Source organism: Ictidomys tridecemlineatus, chromosome 9 (genome assembly GCF_052094955.1).
Source record: "Ictidomys tridecemlineatus isolate mIctTri1 chromosome 9, mIctTri1.hap1, whole genome shotgun sequence".
In the NCBI taxonomy this organism is placed as follows: Eukaryota; Metazoa; Chordata; class Mammalia; order Rodentia; family Sciuridae; genus Ictidomys; species Ictidomys tridecemlineatus.
The window spans coordinates 95,908,773-95,921,543 of record NC_135485.1 but is presented as its reverse complement, the minus strand read 5'-3'; the positions used below and the strand labels follow the sequence as shown (position 1 = coordinate 95,921,543).

Below are 12,771 nucleotides of genomic sequence, written 5' to 3'. Positions count from 1 at the left end.
CATTTTTAAGATGGCAACACCCCTTCTAAAAACAGAACTGCTGAGGTCATCCGCGAAACCACACACAGCCACCTTGTGCCCCCAAATCTGGAGAACAGCGCAGTGCTCAAATGAGTAAAGATCTACTCTTCCAATGTTTATTTTTATTATTTTTTTATCCTTATCTAGAAGCAAATCAACTAACAGGACAAATGGAAAAATGGCTAGTCTCATTAGCCTCAAGCCCCTTCCCGTTCACTTAGAGGTGCTACTAAGTGGGATGACTAACATCTCTAGGCAATCCTGTGATGTTTGGAAACCCACTCCATTGACCTAGGCCAGGGCGACACCCTTTGAATCAACCCGGGTTTCCCCAAACCTAGTCACACCACAGTCAGGAAACAGTTTCTGGATCAAGCGGAGGTGCGGGGGTGGTAGATCCCTTTCCAGCCCCACCCTGAAAGTTGCTAGGAGTGACACCTAAGGAACTTTCCCAGTTAGATCCAAGTCACCGCTCCGGGAGGTCTGCGCCGGGCGCTCAACCTCAGCGAACCCAGCCAATCTGCCCGCTGTGCCAAGCCCCTCCTTCCCTGCATCTTTAAGGGCCGGGAGAGGGGAGGGTCCACTGGGATTTTCTTCTTAAGAAGTCGCACCGGTTTTTCGAGCTCCGCTCTGCGCCAGGAGAGCCACCGCAGCGGGAGCGGGCGCTGCCGCCACCGAGCCGGAGGGTGAGTCAGTGTTTGGAAATGGAGTGGGCGGGCGAGGGTGTGCGAGAATGAATGATGTCAGGAGCGCGCAGGGCGCGGGCCGCGCGCGGCGGGCGGGGAGAGCGGGCCGCGGGGCCGCGGTAAACACCGAGCGCTGCGCCGCGCCGCGCCACGGGCTGAACCGGGCGGGGAGACCCCGCCCTCGGAGCGCGCGGAGCCGCCCTCGGCCGCCCGGAGCCCGGCCAGTGGTGCAGCGCCGCCGAGTGCGGCCTCGCGGGTGGCGACCGCGGGAGGAACCGGGAGAGCTCTTTCCCCTCGCGGAGCCGCGGTGCGTGAGGACTAGACCCCGAGCAAACTTTCTGGAGGCTTAGGCCTGGGGGTGGCGGTGCTCGGGACTGGCCGCAGCGGCTGCAGCAGCGGGCTGGGTCCCCTGACAGATCCTCCTCCCGGGAGCAAGTGCCTACAGCCTGGAGTGTGGCGAGCTCCACGGCGAGCGGGTAAGGAGCGCCCGGAGGGGCCGCGGGGAGGATGGGCTGCGGGGCTGCGGGGCTGCGCGTCCTGCTAAGCGCGTGGGGAAGGGGGGGGTGGATCTCCAGCCTTAGATGGGGCTCTAATATTCGGCCCCCACCTGCCCCGCCCCAGGGCATCCTTCCTCGGATTTTCATCGGCCTGAGGAAGGCTGTGTGACTCAGTCTCCTTGCTAGGATATTTCAGCTCATTCATTTGCAGCCCATTTCGGGTAACCAGCTGCAGGCGTTGGACACACACAGGTTAAACCATAGCTTGTCCAGGGCCACTCCAGAGGTCAGGGCTGAAGTTCGGGTGGTGGAGGAGGGACTTTTTTTTTTCCATCTCGAGAGACATTTACTGATGATGTGTGAACGAACACAGCGCTGGGCTGCTAACGCAGAAACCTTTCAACGTTTGGCTATCAGATCTGCACCCCTTGAAGTGAGACTTGGTTTCTTAGGATAGATAGGTGGGACTGGACCCCTAGTCACCATCTGTGGGTACAGATAGCCGGTGAATAGAAACCAACTCAGATTTTGTAATCATTTATTTTTATTTATTGCCATTCCTCTCATTTAAATCTTGCCACCTCAAAAATGACCTTAAAACCATTTTGACTGAATTTTGAAGAGAATCAGCTGTTTAGTATCATTAGGGCTTGGACGTGGCTTTTGAATTGTCCTTAACTTTTCAATTCCGTGACTTCACTCCTGGTCTCGTCTGTTACCAGTGGGTTCTCAGGTATATGAAGCTCTCTAAACTAGTAAAATGGGATTATAACTACTTCGGATGATTATGAGGATTCAATCAGGATTAATAATGAGAACAACAATGATGATTAAAGCACATGAGACTTAATCATAATGGCTGGTACAAAGCAGATTCCAACAAATTGTAACTGTTTATATATAAATAAGACCACATTCCAGCTGGTTTAGGTAATGATCAATTAATTTCCACAGATTTTTATACATATATGTAAACCTGGGGGGCTGAGGTTTAGCATGTGAAATCCATTGGCAAGTTCCTTGACGTGGAAAGAGGAAAGTGATATTTTCAGGAAGTCAAACGTTTCAGTGTGGATACCTGAGAAGGTTTTGATTCCCACCTGTGTCATAGGAACTGCCACTCACTGTTTAAACCACGTCATGGCAGTGACTGAAAGTGACAAGCCTGCAGGAAGAAGGGATGTGTGGAAAACTCTACAACTTTACCCCTTCCCACCCCACACACCTTTTTTTTTTTTTTTTTTTTTAAAGAAGCAGAGTAAAATTTCCTTTTTATAAACCTATCCTGGGTCTGCTGCTGATAGTCTTCTGGGTGAAGTCGTTTCTTTTACTGGTTAATATTTAATTTGGTTTCTTTAGTTTCATTTTTAAGTAAAGCTGGTTGAGTTATGATCTGGAGGGAGCCATTTGGAGACCCTTAGGTTGCTGCTCCTGGGAGGTGCTCTGTTTCACTTTTCCCAGATCCTGGTGAAAACCCCAGGAAATATTTAGAAGAATCTGAAGCTTTTGCTCAGATCTTAGTGAAAGCATTTGTTCTTATTCTATGACAACAACTTTGATGGTATAGAGAGATCATGGACTTGGGAATCAACCAGACCCAAGACCCAAGACTACCTAAAGGTAGTCATTTATTAACTGCTATTTTAAGGAAGTTACTCAAATTCTCTTGGGTGTTTATGGAACTTTAAATGAAATATAAGGAAAAAATAGAAATAATCTTATGTATATTAAAATAGTGAAGTACAAATGAGAACTTTTTTAAAGTGATACTTTGAGGTAAGATATTTATTATTATTATTACTTATGGGAATTGAACCCAGGGACACTCTACCAATGAGCTACACCCCCCAGTCCCTTTTATTTTGAGACAGGAATTCAGTAAATTGCTGAGGCAGGCCTCAAACTTTTGATCCTCCTCCCAGGTTGCTGAGATTACAGGCATGCACCACCACAACCAGCAAGATATTTCTTTTTTCTAAATAAAATAAAATAAAAATTATTAAGAATTTTGGAGTTTCAGACTAAATTTCAGACTTTAAGGCTTACTGATCTTTTTTAAATTCACATATGGTAGAATTGAAGCCTGAATTTCTACTATGAGATATTTATTCAAGTCATTTATTTTCTGAACACTTAGTAAGCAACTACTATATGCCAGCCATTTTGCCAGATGCTACTGAAGCTAAGAGGAAGGAATCCCTGTTACTGTCCTTTAAACCTATGGTCCAGTAGAGAGAAACCCCAGACTTTAATTATGAAGAGGGAAAAGGAGTCAAAGAGGAGAGGATTAGGGAATTCGAAGGAAATAAGTGATTAGGCTGTAGTAGGCTGCCTCTCCCTGATAAGGAGAAATCCAGTGGCTTTCTGAAGGTTCTTGAATTGAGGCTCATAAATCCTTATGAGGCTGAATAATGCAGGTCTGTCTAGCTTTGCCGTTTAAAAAACATTAAAGACAAATTACCTCTTAAGTTTAAACCATTTTAAATGGTCCAGAGCAAGTTGTTTAAATGAAATCTGAAGGCTCAGTTTAGCTCTATCAAGACTTGTTTACCGTGAATAAATCACTATGGTAGATCTTTAAGAGGATTATCACTGTGTGCAGATATCCCCATTTATTAGTTTTCCTCATATTATAAGCAATGTGTTACTATAGAAATTTTAACCACCCAGAAAACCACTTTACATTATTTATTCTCACTGTTTTCCACTCTCACACACACAACATAAAGAGGTAACATATACTGAGTTTACTTTGGGCCAAAAGTGTCCCCTGCATTCATGTAACTATAACATCTCATAATCCCCACTCCAACATTTAGAGATAGGTACTCTTATTACCCCCTTTTTATGAGGGAGAAACTGATTTATGGAAATTCAGTAACTTTTGTGAAGTCTCACAATTAGGAAGTTGTGTTCTGCAAAACTGGGTTTGTTCTTTATATTTTATTTTCTGCTCCCCCCCCCATATGGACACCACTTAGTCTCTAAAATACTCTTCTATAGCATCGTTTTTATCGTTTTTTCTTTTCTACTACATGGCTGCATGCGTCTCAACTAATCCCCTATCGTTGGACACTTAGTTTGTTTCCAGTTGTCATTATTTTAAGCAGCTCTGCTTTAAATATCTTCCTAGCTTTATCTGGAGATCCATGAGTATTTCATTTTCAAAAAAGAAATTTTTCTTCTATAATTTACTTCACTTTTTAAAAAGTGAAATACATTTAATTTGGTTACCTTTTCTTTTTTCACCTCACATTACTGGGGATTGAACTCAGGAGTGCTCTACCTCTAAGTTATATCCCAGATCTTTATTTTATTTTAAGACAGGGTCTCATTAAGCTTCCTGGGTGGGACATCAACTTGCAATCCTCCTATCTCAGCCTCCCAAGTAGATGGGATTACAGATGTGGGCCAATGAACCAGGTAATTTAGCTGCCTTTTAAAGAACCATGTTCAGAAATACAGAATCTTCTCTCCCCCTGCTTTTATGTATTTTATTATTATTATTTTAAAATGTGTTCCTGGGGATCAAAACCAGGATATTGCATATGCTAAACACACACTTTGTCTCTGAAGTGTATTCCCAGTCCAGGTACCAAGGATTGAATGACAGGGCACTTAACCATAAGCCACACTCCCAGACCTTTTCATGTCTTCTTATTATTGTTTAATATTTTAGCTGTCAATGGATCTTTATTTCATTTATTGATATGTGGTGCTGAGAATCGAACCCAGTGCCTCACACATGCTTAGGCAAGCGCTCTGTCACTGAGCCACAACCCCAGGCCTTTATGTTTTGAGACAGGGTCTCCCTAAATTGCTGAGGCTGGCTTTGAACTTGCAATCTCCTGCCTCAGCCTCCTGAGCCATTGGGATTATCCCCGTGTGCCAACATGCCCAACCTCCTTTCTTTTTAACTTAAAAGAATTTTAACTTCTGTTTTTCTTTATTGAGTCTCATAAGATTTCAGCAAGAGGATCAACCTCTGTGGAGCTGCACAGCGGGGTAGTAGCTTGTTATTCAAGGGATTATCTGATGAAAAGGGAACATAGGAACTCTCTTAAAGCACTGTTTGTGCTTTTGTTATTGGCCTGTGGAGCTAAACTTATTTTTTGAGGTATTATAACACAGTGGAGCAGGGCTAATTTTGCCAGGCAGCTCTTACAAAGAAATTTTACTTCCTTAGTACCAGTGAAGTAAAGTATTTCCAGACATTTCATTTAGTAGATTTATCACTAGGTTTAGAATAAGTTGCATCAATATCAAATAAATAGGTCACCTTGAGTCAAAATTTTAATTTTGCCTTGGGTTTATAGTCCCATTTCTAATGCTAGTTAATTTTTTTCTTATAATTTTCATAAAGCATGCTTTCATATAAGCAGTGTCAAATTCATCCACTCAGATCAGTTCAATGACTTTGTGATCCAAAGTAACATTTAAAGAAACAGCTAATAAAATTAAGTGTCAAGGGGATCAAAGGTTACTTGCTAATTGGTTTGCCCTATTGCCCAACCTTTATATCATTTGGTGTTTTGCTTGTAACAACTTGAAATGCAGTCTTATAATTTTCTGTTTTCCTTTAAATTGATAGTATAACTTAAAAATTTCAAACCAAACTCAAGTGTTGTTTCTTTTTCCAGAAGCATTAATTAGCTGAGCATGATGGCAAACACTTGTGATTTGGGAGGCTGAGGCAGGAGGATTCCAAGTGCAAAGCTAGCTTCATCACCTTAGCAAGACCCTGTCTCAAAATTAAAAAAAAAAAAAAATACGGTGTATGTGGGGGAACGAGGGGTATAGCTTGTAGATGAGGGATAAAGCACTGCTGGGTTCCACACTCAGTAACCGCCCCCTCCCCCAAAGCATGGACTCATTAACTGGATTCCTGTATGTATACAATGTTTTTTTAAAAAGTGAGTCACAGACTAAAATCATTTAAAAGGGAAATGAAAGGCAGGCTCCTTCAGGGCAAGTGGAGAGACTTTTCAGGGTCCTTCAGGTAAGTGCCATTTCCCAGCTGGTGGGCTGTGTTGAAGTTCATGTCTCCTGGTTCCTTTCACCTGTGGAAAAAGCACCTGATGTCAGGGCTAGCCTCAGGCAGTAGTGGAAAGGAGTTTAAATACCTGCCCTGGGGGTGTCCAGCTCCAAGTTTACCTGGCCGTACTTGCCTAGGCCCAGAAGGTATTCAGTGAGTATCTGAACAAAGGTGATTGCTATCCAATTGAATCTCTGGAACCAGAGACATCATGCCCATGGAAAATTGGGATGAGTACCTACCACAAGAATTTAATCACCTCTTTTCATTAAGATGATTGGAAATTCAAGATATGTAGGAATTAAACTTAAAAAAAGCTTTTCCACCCGTTAGAAGGGACTAATGGGAGGGAGAGCCCTGGAGGTGGGAAGGCAGCTACAGACAGAAAGAAGGGAATATACCAGAGAGTGGTGGTGCCTCCCCCCAATGGAACTGTGGTCCTGGCTGTCTTGTGATCCTGGAGGGCCCAGTTGGGTGGGGTAAGGTGGGTGAGTGTACTGCGATGTCACTTCCTCACAGACCCACTCCACCGAGGTGGCATAAGGATTCTTTTCCTCACCTGGGGGGGATATTTTTAGTTTCGGTAGTCTGATCGAACATCTTGAGATAATATGAAAGAATGCGGTTTTATTTAGGGGGAGGGAAGAGGGTCAAAAACCAAGTAAGTGGTTTTAGATCACAGGCCACTTAACCCACTGAGATTCTTCCGAGAAAGACCTTTATGTTGTAGCCCATCCCCACAGAGAAGTGCAGACCTTCAGGAAGACTGTCGGCATTGGCTGATGCAGAGTTCAGCCTTGGAAATGCAGGTCAAACAGCGGAGTTGGCTTCTTGAGTTCCACCATACACAGAATATAAAGGGAGTGGGTAAAATAGTGGTGGTTATATAATGGTAGATCCCGTGAGATAGGCACTCCTGTGCATTAGGTGAAACACTGTCTTTGTTTCCAGATAGACCTGCAAAATAGAAATTGTCTCTGCTGTGGAAGTTTAGAAACAATGTAGAAAGTGTGTGCACCCAAGGCTGTAGAGGTGGTGGGAAGCAAACAGGGATTCAAAAGTGAGCCCAGCTCTTTGGGATGCCTATGCCCTTCCCAGCATCCTTCCTGGCTGTCTGACATCTCTTTGGAGATATCAGGTTTGGAGGCCTCTATTTTGATAAAGAATTTGATGTCTGTAATTCTTAGTTCTTTGGCCTTTAAGTCATGAAGGAATACATAAGGAGAACTGACAGGTTTTGTGTGGCAGTCTAGGTTTATGATCATCACCAGGTTTTTCACTAGGTTCATTTACCTCTTAGGGTGACCATACGAATTAATGTGACTTGGTGGGTATAAAACTTTGAGAGTAATACCTGGCTCAAAGTAAATGTTCAGTGGCTCAAGGTTTTTTTGTTTTTGTTTTTTTTGCAGTATTGGGGATTGAACCAAGGGGTGCTCAATCACTGAGCAAAATTGTTTGAGACAGGGGCTTGCTGAGTTGCCCAGTTGGCCTCCAAATTGTGCTCCTCCTGCCTCAGCTTCCCAAGTGGCTGGGATTACAGGTTATGCACCACCATACCTGGGCAAAATCAGATATTTCTCATTAAGGTAACTTGGTTTTTTTCTGTAATAAATATCCATGTGTTATATCTTGCCTGCGCTGACAGGGTCTGGATCCTATCCCCCCACCAACCCCTTCCCCTTTCCTTTGGGGTTAAAATAAAATGATTGAAGTGAGTTGTACACTGCCATTGTATTTTGAGAATGTTCATAAGAAGTATGTAGCATCAGCTGCGAAGGCTGAGAAGCTTTGGAAGTGCAGTTATAATATGCCTGCCCTCCTCTCAGCAGATGCCAGGAGGGCTAGTCTAGCACAACTGGTACTGTCCCTCACAGAGTGTTGTACCATGGACACCACTGTCCCAGAAAATGCCGGGGCCATTAAGCATCACAAACCCTACTGTCCTCGCCAGTGCTGTGCGTCTTTCTTTAGGAGGCCCTGAGACGGTTATTTAACACAGCTGCTACTGTCTTCTGGGATTCGCCTCTGCTCAGTGAGTTGTTCGACCAAGTCATTCCTACCCCAGTAGTTGCTACCAAACTTCAATAGCAGTAGAGGGCTTTTGTTTTTGTTAAATTAGTATTTTAGAGCACTTCTGGAAGAACATCATTGCACATATTAACCTGTATATAAAATATGTCCTCTATGATGGATTAGTTAGGGCTGAGAAGTATGTTCCCTTGGAATAGTTTGCCCTTGCAAGTTATAAGCAGCCAGCAGGGACATTTAAAATTTTTACTCAACAAATACTTTAAGTGCTCATGAGGTGCTAGGGTTTGTCCCGAGTACTTAGAACTCGTCCTCATTTACTCTTAAAACATGAGGGCAGATATGTTCATCCCTGTTTGAAGGATCCCCATTTGAGACAAGAGAGTGGCTAAATCACTTGCTAAAAATCACACAGTACACAATAGAATTAGGTCTTGAGAGCAGGCAGTTGGGGCCTTGGAGTGTAGCTCAGTGGCTGAGTGCTTACTTAGCAACCCCAAGGCTCTGGGTTCAAGCCCCAGCATCACAAAAGAGAGAGAGTGTAATGGGTCCTTTGTAAGGATTACTACGTGTGGGAAGAGCTTCCATCAACTTCAACACCCTCTTGCTGGGCAGCACAATTAGCATTCATGTCTGTTATCCAAAGTCATGGCTGCTTGGTAATAGATACAAATTACCAAGCAAGAAAGCAGGCAGTTGGCCTGTGATGTCTAACCTCTGCCTGATGTAGATCTAACAAGTGTCTCAGCTTGGGCCCCACTTGTGCATGCAGTTTGTTTTTGTTTTCGGTACTAGGGATTGAACTCAACACTTGAGCCCAATTTTGTATTTTATTTAGAGACAGAGTCTCACTGGGTTGCTTAGCGCCTCACTTTTTGCTGAGGCTGGCTTTAAACTCATAATCCTCCTGCCTCAGCCTCCCAAGCCGCTGGAATTACAGGCACGTGCCACTGTGCCTGGCGCCCATGCAGTTTTATCAAAGGAAAAAAATCACACTTGTCCAAACTTGCTGTCAATTCCTTACCATTTACCACATGGGGAGGACTACATCTTGATCTTATATTGGAATGTTGTATTCAAGTGGGTTGTACGCTGCCATTGGATACGAGAATTCAGTAAAAGACTTGAGGGCTTCGTTTCCAGAGTGGTATTGCCAAGCATTTCTCTCTCAAAGCTTCTGAGCGTTTGGTCAGCCCTGGTGCGAATCCAGGAAGTGAGAAGTGCCCTCTCCCATGTCCAGGATGGGCACACTCAGCTGAGCAAGAAAAGCAGAAGTCTCAGACCTGCTATTTGACACAATTTATGTTTTGCTTTTTAGCTTTAGAATTTTTAATTTTTAAAGTAGTTTAAAATCCTTATCAGAAGAAAGGAACTTGTCCACATGAGGTTTCTTTCACTGTTTTCTAACTACTAGTGGGGTGCGGGCGGGGTGGGTAGTGGGCAGAACAGTGGCTCACCAGCAACGCTCACATGCTAATCTCAGAACCTGGGATTCTGTCATGTTACATCACAACGAGAAATTGAGATTATCCTAGGTCATTGTTGAGATGGGCAAAAGTACAACATATGTAGTCAAGGGGAGAGAGAAAGAATGTCCACACACTTCTGCCCTTTTCAATGCTTTATTCACTCAAATCACTCAATACAATTTCACGCTATAGGTTCTTAATCAAGGAATGATAATCCTTAATGCTGGGCACTGCAACAGACATGATCAATTCAAAGCAAACAATTCTAAATTAATTCCAAGCATTGCAAACACGCTTAATCATGACAGACTTATTACAGATATTCCCTCTGCATGCTAAGCTGAAGTGCTAGTTTTAAACTCGTCTTAGGTCTTAAGTCCAGCAGATGTACACTCAGACTGCAGCGACCAGGTCAGGAACTGATAGAGGCTTCTCCTGGGGTGGACTTGATGGCCGGATGAGGAGACAGTTGTAAGGAGAAGTCCTTTTCTCACCAGAGTCAAGAGGATGCTGTAAAGTTTGAGAGCCGTGAGGACAACACAGAGGTTCAGGCGGATGAGAAGGGTTGGGATGTCAGTCCAGGTCCTCATGAGGCTCTCAGGCTTTTGTGCCTCAATGTCGGCTGGCTGAATGTCTGTTCATTTGCTCTATCGTTTATGTTAAATTTTGGGGCTTCTGTCCGCCCTTTCAGTCCCTATCAGCTGTTTCCAGGTTTCTGAGGGATGTCTGTCGTCCTGAAGTCAGGATATCTGGTCTGGTGGTTTCTGCCTGATCTCTCCCCTCTGCATTTATCAGGGTGAAGGCAAATGACAGAGACTTCCCTCGAGTTTTATCAGGGTTGTGGAGAGTGACTTATTTTATCAGGCTATGCCTGATGACCATGTTGGAAGGCTCCATAGGCGCGCCCGGTGGGGACTGCAGTTTTATTTTAAAATGGAGTTACTTAGGCTAAGGCCCTTCTTAGGGCCATCCTTACAGTCATCTGGGTGGGCCCAGTGTAATCACAATGTAAGTGAAAAAGGGAAGCAGGTTAGGACACGAGAACTGGCATCCTTAGGAAAAACTCCAGTGTCCATTGTTGGCTTTGAAAGAGGAAGGCGAGCCAAGGGCAGTGGTACATGCCTGTACTCCCAGCAACTTGGGAGGATGGGACAGGAGGATTGAAAGTTTGAGGCCAGCCTCAGAAACTTAGTGAGGCCCTGTCTCAAGGGAAAAAAAAAAAAAGGCTAATGTATTGCTCAGTGGTAGAGAACCCCTGGGTTCAGTACCCAGTTTAAAAAAAAAAGAGAGAGACAAATGAACTCAGAGGATAGTACAATACTTTACTTTTTAAGAAACATAGGTGGAAAATTAGCTGTGTGATTTTGGAAACTCAAAAACTGTAGAGAGATTATTTTCATATTTACAGTTCTTTTAAATGTATTCTTTGTAGATTTTGAGTTACTTTGTTAGACTAGGGGATACACATGTGTGTATGTGTGCATGCGTGCCTGTGTATAGAAGATGGATTGATTATTTCCTCTTATCAAAAGGTTTGGAAAAAACCTAATATAAGTGAAGTCTTGCTGTGTGTTCTAAAATGCTTTTGGAAAAGGTCCTCAGTCTTCTGATATACAAATGTCCTGTGCTCTTGTTAAAGGTACAGTGCTCTGTAGGACTGACTCATTTACATGCATTTTATCTTAATTAAGCAACTCCTAGTTAATAATTTGCTCTTCCCTTCTAGTTCCTATATTTCCATAGCAAAATACCCAAGATTATCCATTTATAAAGAGAAAAGGTTTGTTTGGGTTCACAGTTCCAGAGGTTTCATTTCTAATTGGTTGGCCCTATTGCTTTGGGCCTATAGTAAGACCCACATCATGGTACGAGCATTTGGTGGAATAATAGTACTCACCTCATGGCCAGGAAGCAATGGAGAGGAGGGGGTCCAGGGTCTCATAGTCCCCCTTAAGGGAAAGACTCCAATGACCTAAGGACTTCCCACTAAATCCTATGAGCAAAGCTCCTACCACCTCCTAGTGGCACCACTCTGGGACCAAGCCTTTAATATTGAGTGTTTAGGGGAAATGTAACATCTAAACCATAGCATCTTTGTAGCAGAATAAGGATGCCTTCACTATGTAAGTGGCCAAGTAATTAACCTTCACTGAGACCAGAAGGGTATCTGTTCTGTCTCCCATCATTGAGAAATTAATCGATGATGTTCTCTGTTGGATCTTTTGTTAATGTGAACCAGAGCTCCAGAGCTTATTTCTCCTAGGTGAACTAATACTTTCTGGACTTGCAAACACCAGACTCTGGATCATTGTGCTAACCTGCGCTCAGGAGGTAACCCTCCCCTGAGAACCCAGTGCTGTCCAGTGAAAATAAGATATGAACCACCATGGTGGTTACATGTGTAACTTGAGTTTTCGAACAGCTACATTGCAAAAAGTAAAAAGAAACAGGTGAAATTGATTTAATACATTTAATTTAATACATCAAATTATTATATTTAATGCTATCAATATAAAAATTCTTGAAATTTTTACATTTTTTTCTGCATTTGAAATCTCGCACATCTCTTCAGATTGTCTGCATCTCAAGTGCTCAATAGCAACTTTTGACTAGCAACTATTGTATTGGGCAGTATAGTTCAGACCAATTTATACCACATGTATCTGAAGAAAATCTGTTAATGGTTGCTATCTTAATCCATTTTGTGTTTCTATAACAAAATACCGGAGGCTGAGTACATTAGGAAGAAAAGAGGCCTATTTAACACACAGCTCTGGAGATTCAAAAGCGTAGTGCTAGCATTGGTGCTATGTGACAGCATGATGAGTGGTTCATGCTATGTGACAGCATGATGGGTGGTTATCACAGGGCAGGAGCACCTGTGAGAGTGACAAACAGTGCATGCACAAGAGACCAAATGTAGGGTGGCCTCACTTGGCAATCTGCTTTTGCTGTAAGTACTTCAGTCCCAAGAGACCTAACCCACTCCCAAAGATGGCATTGGTTCCTTCTGAAGGCGATGCCCCCTAATT

At 43.4% G+C, this 12,771-nt stretch overlaps 1 protein-coding gene across 6 annotated transcripts in view; it reads left to right on the top strand.

The window, feature by feature from the left end:
- Positions 1-571: 571 nt before the first annotated feature.
- The window catches only part of Sgms2 (sphingomyelin synthase 2), an 85,516-nt gene continuing 73,316 nt past the window's right edge, over positions 572-12,771 (top strand). For 3 of the 6 annotated variants that reach the window (XM_078021834.1, XM_078021833.1, XM_078021831.1), the window contains exon 1: positions 572-707. The gene's annotated coding sequence lies outside the window, so the exon portion shown is untranslated. Of the gene's footprint in view, positions 708-798; positions 1,184-12,771 lie in introns of those variants that run through there. The other 3 variants (XM_078021835.1, XM_078021832.1, XM_078021830.1) reach the window with 1 other exon arrangement.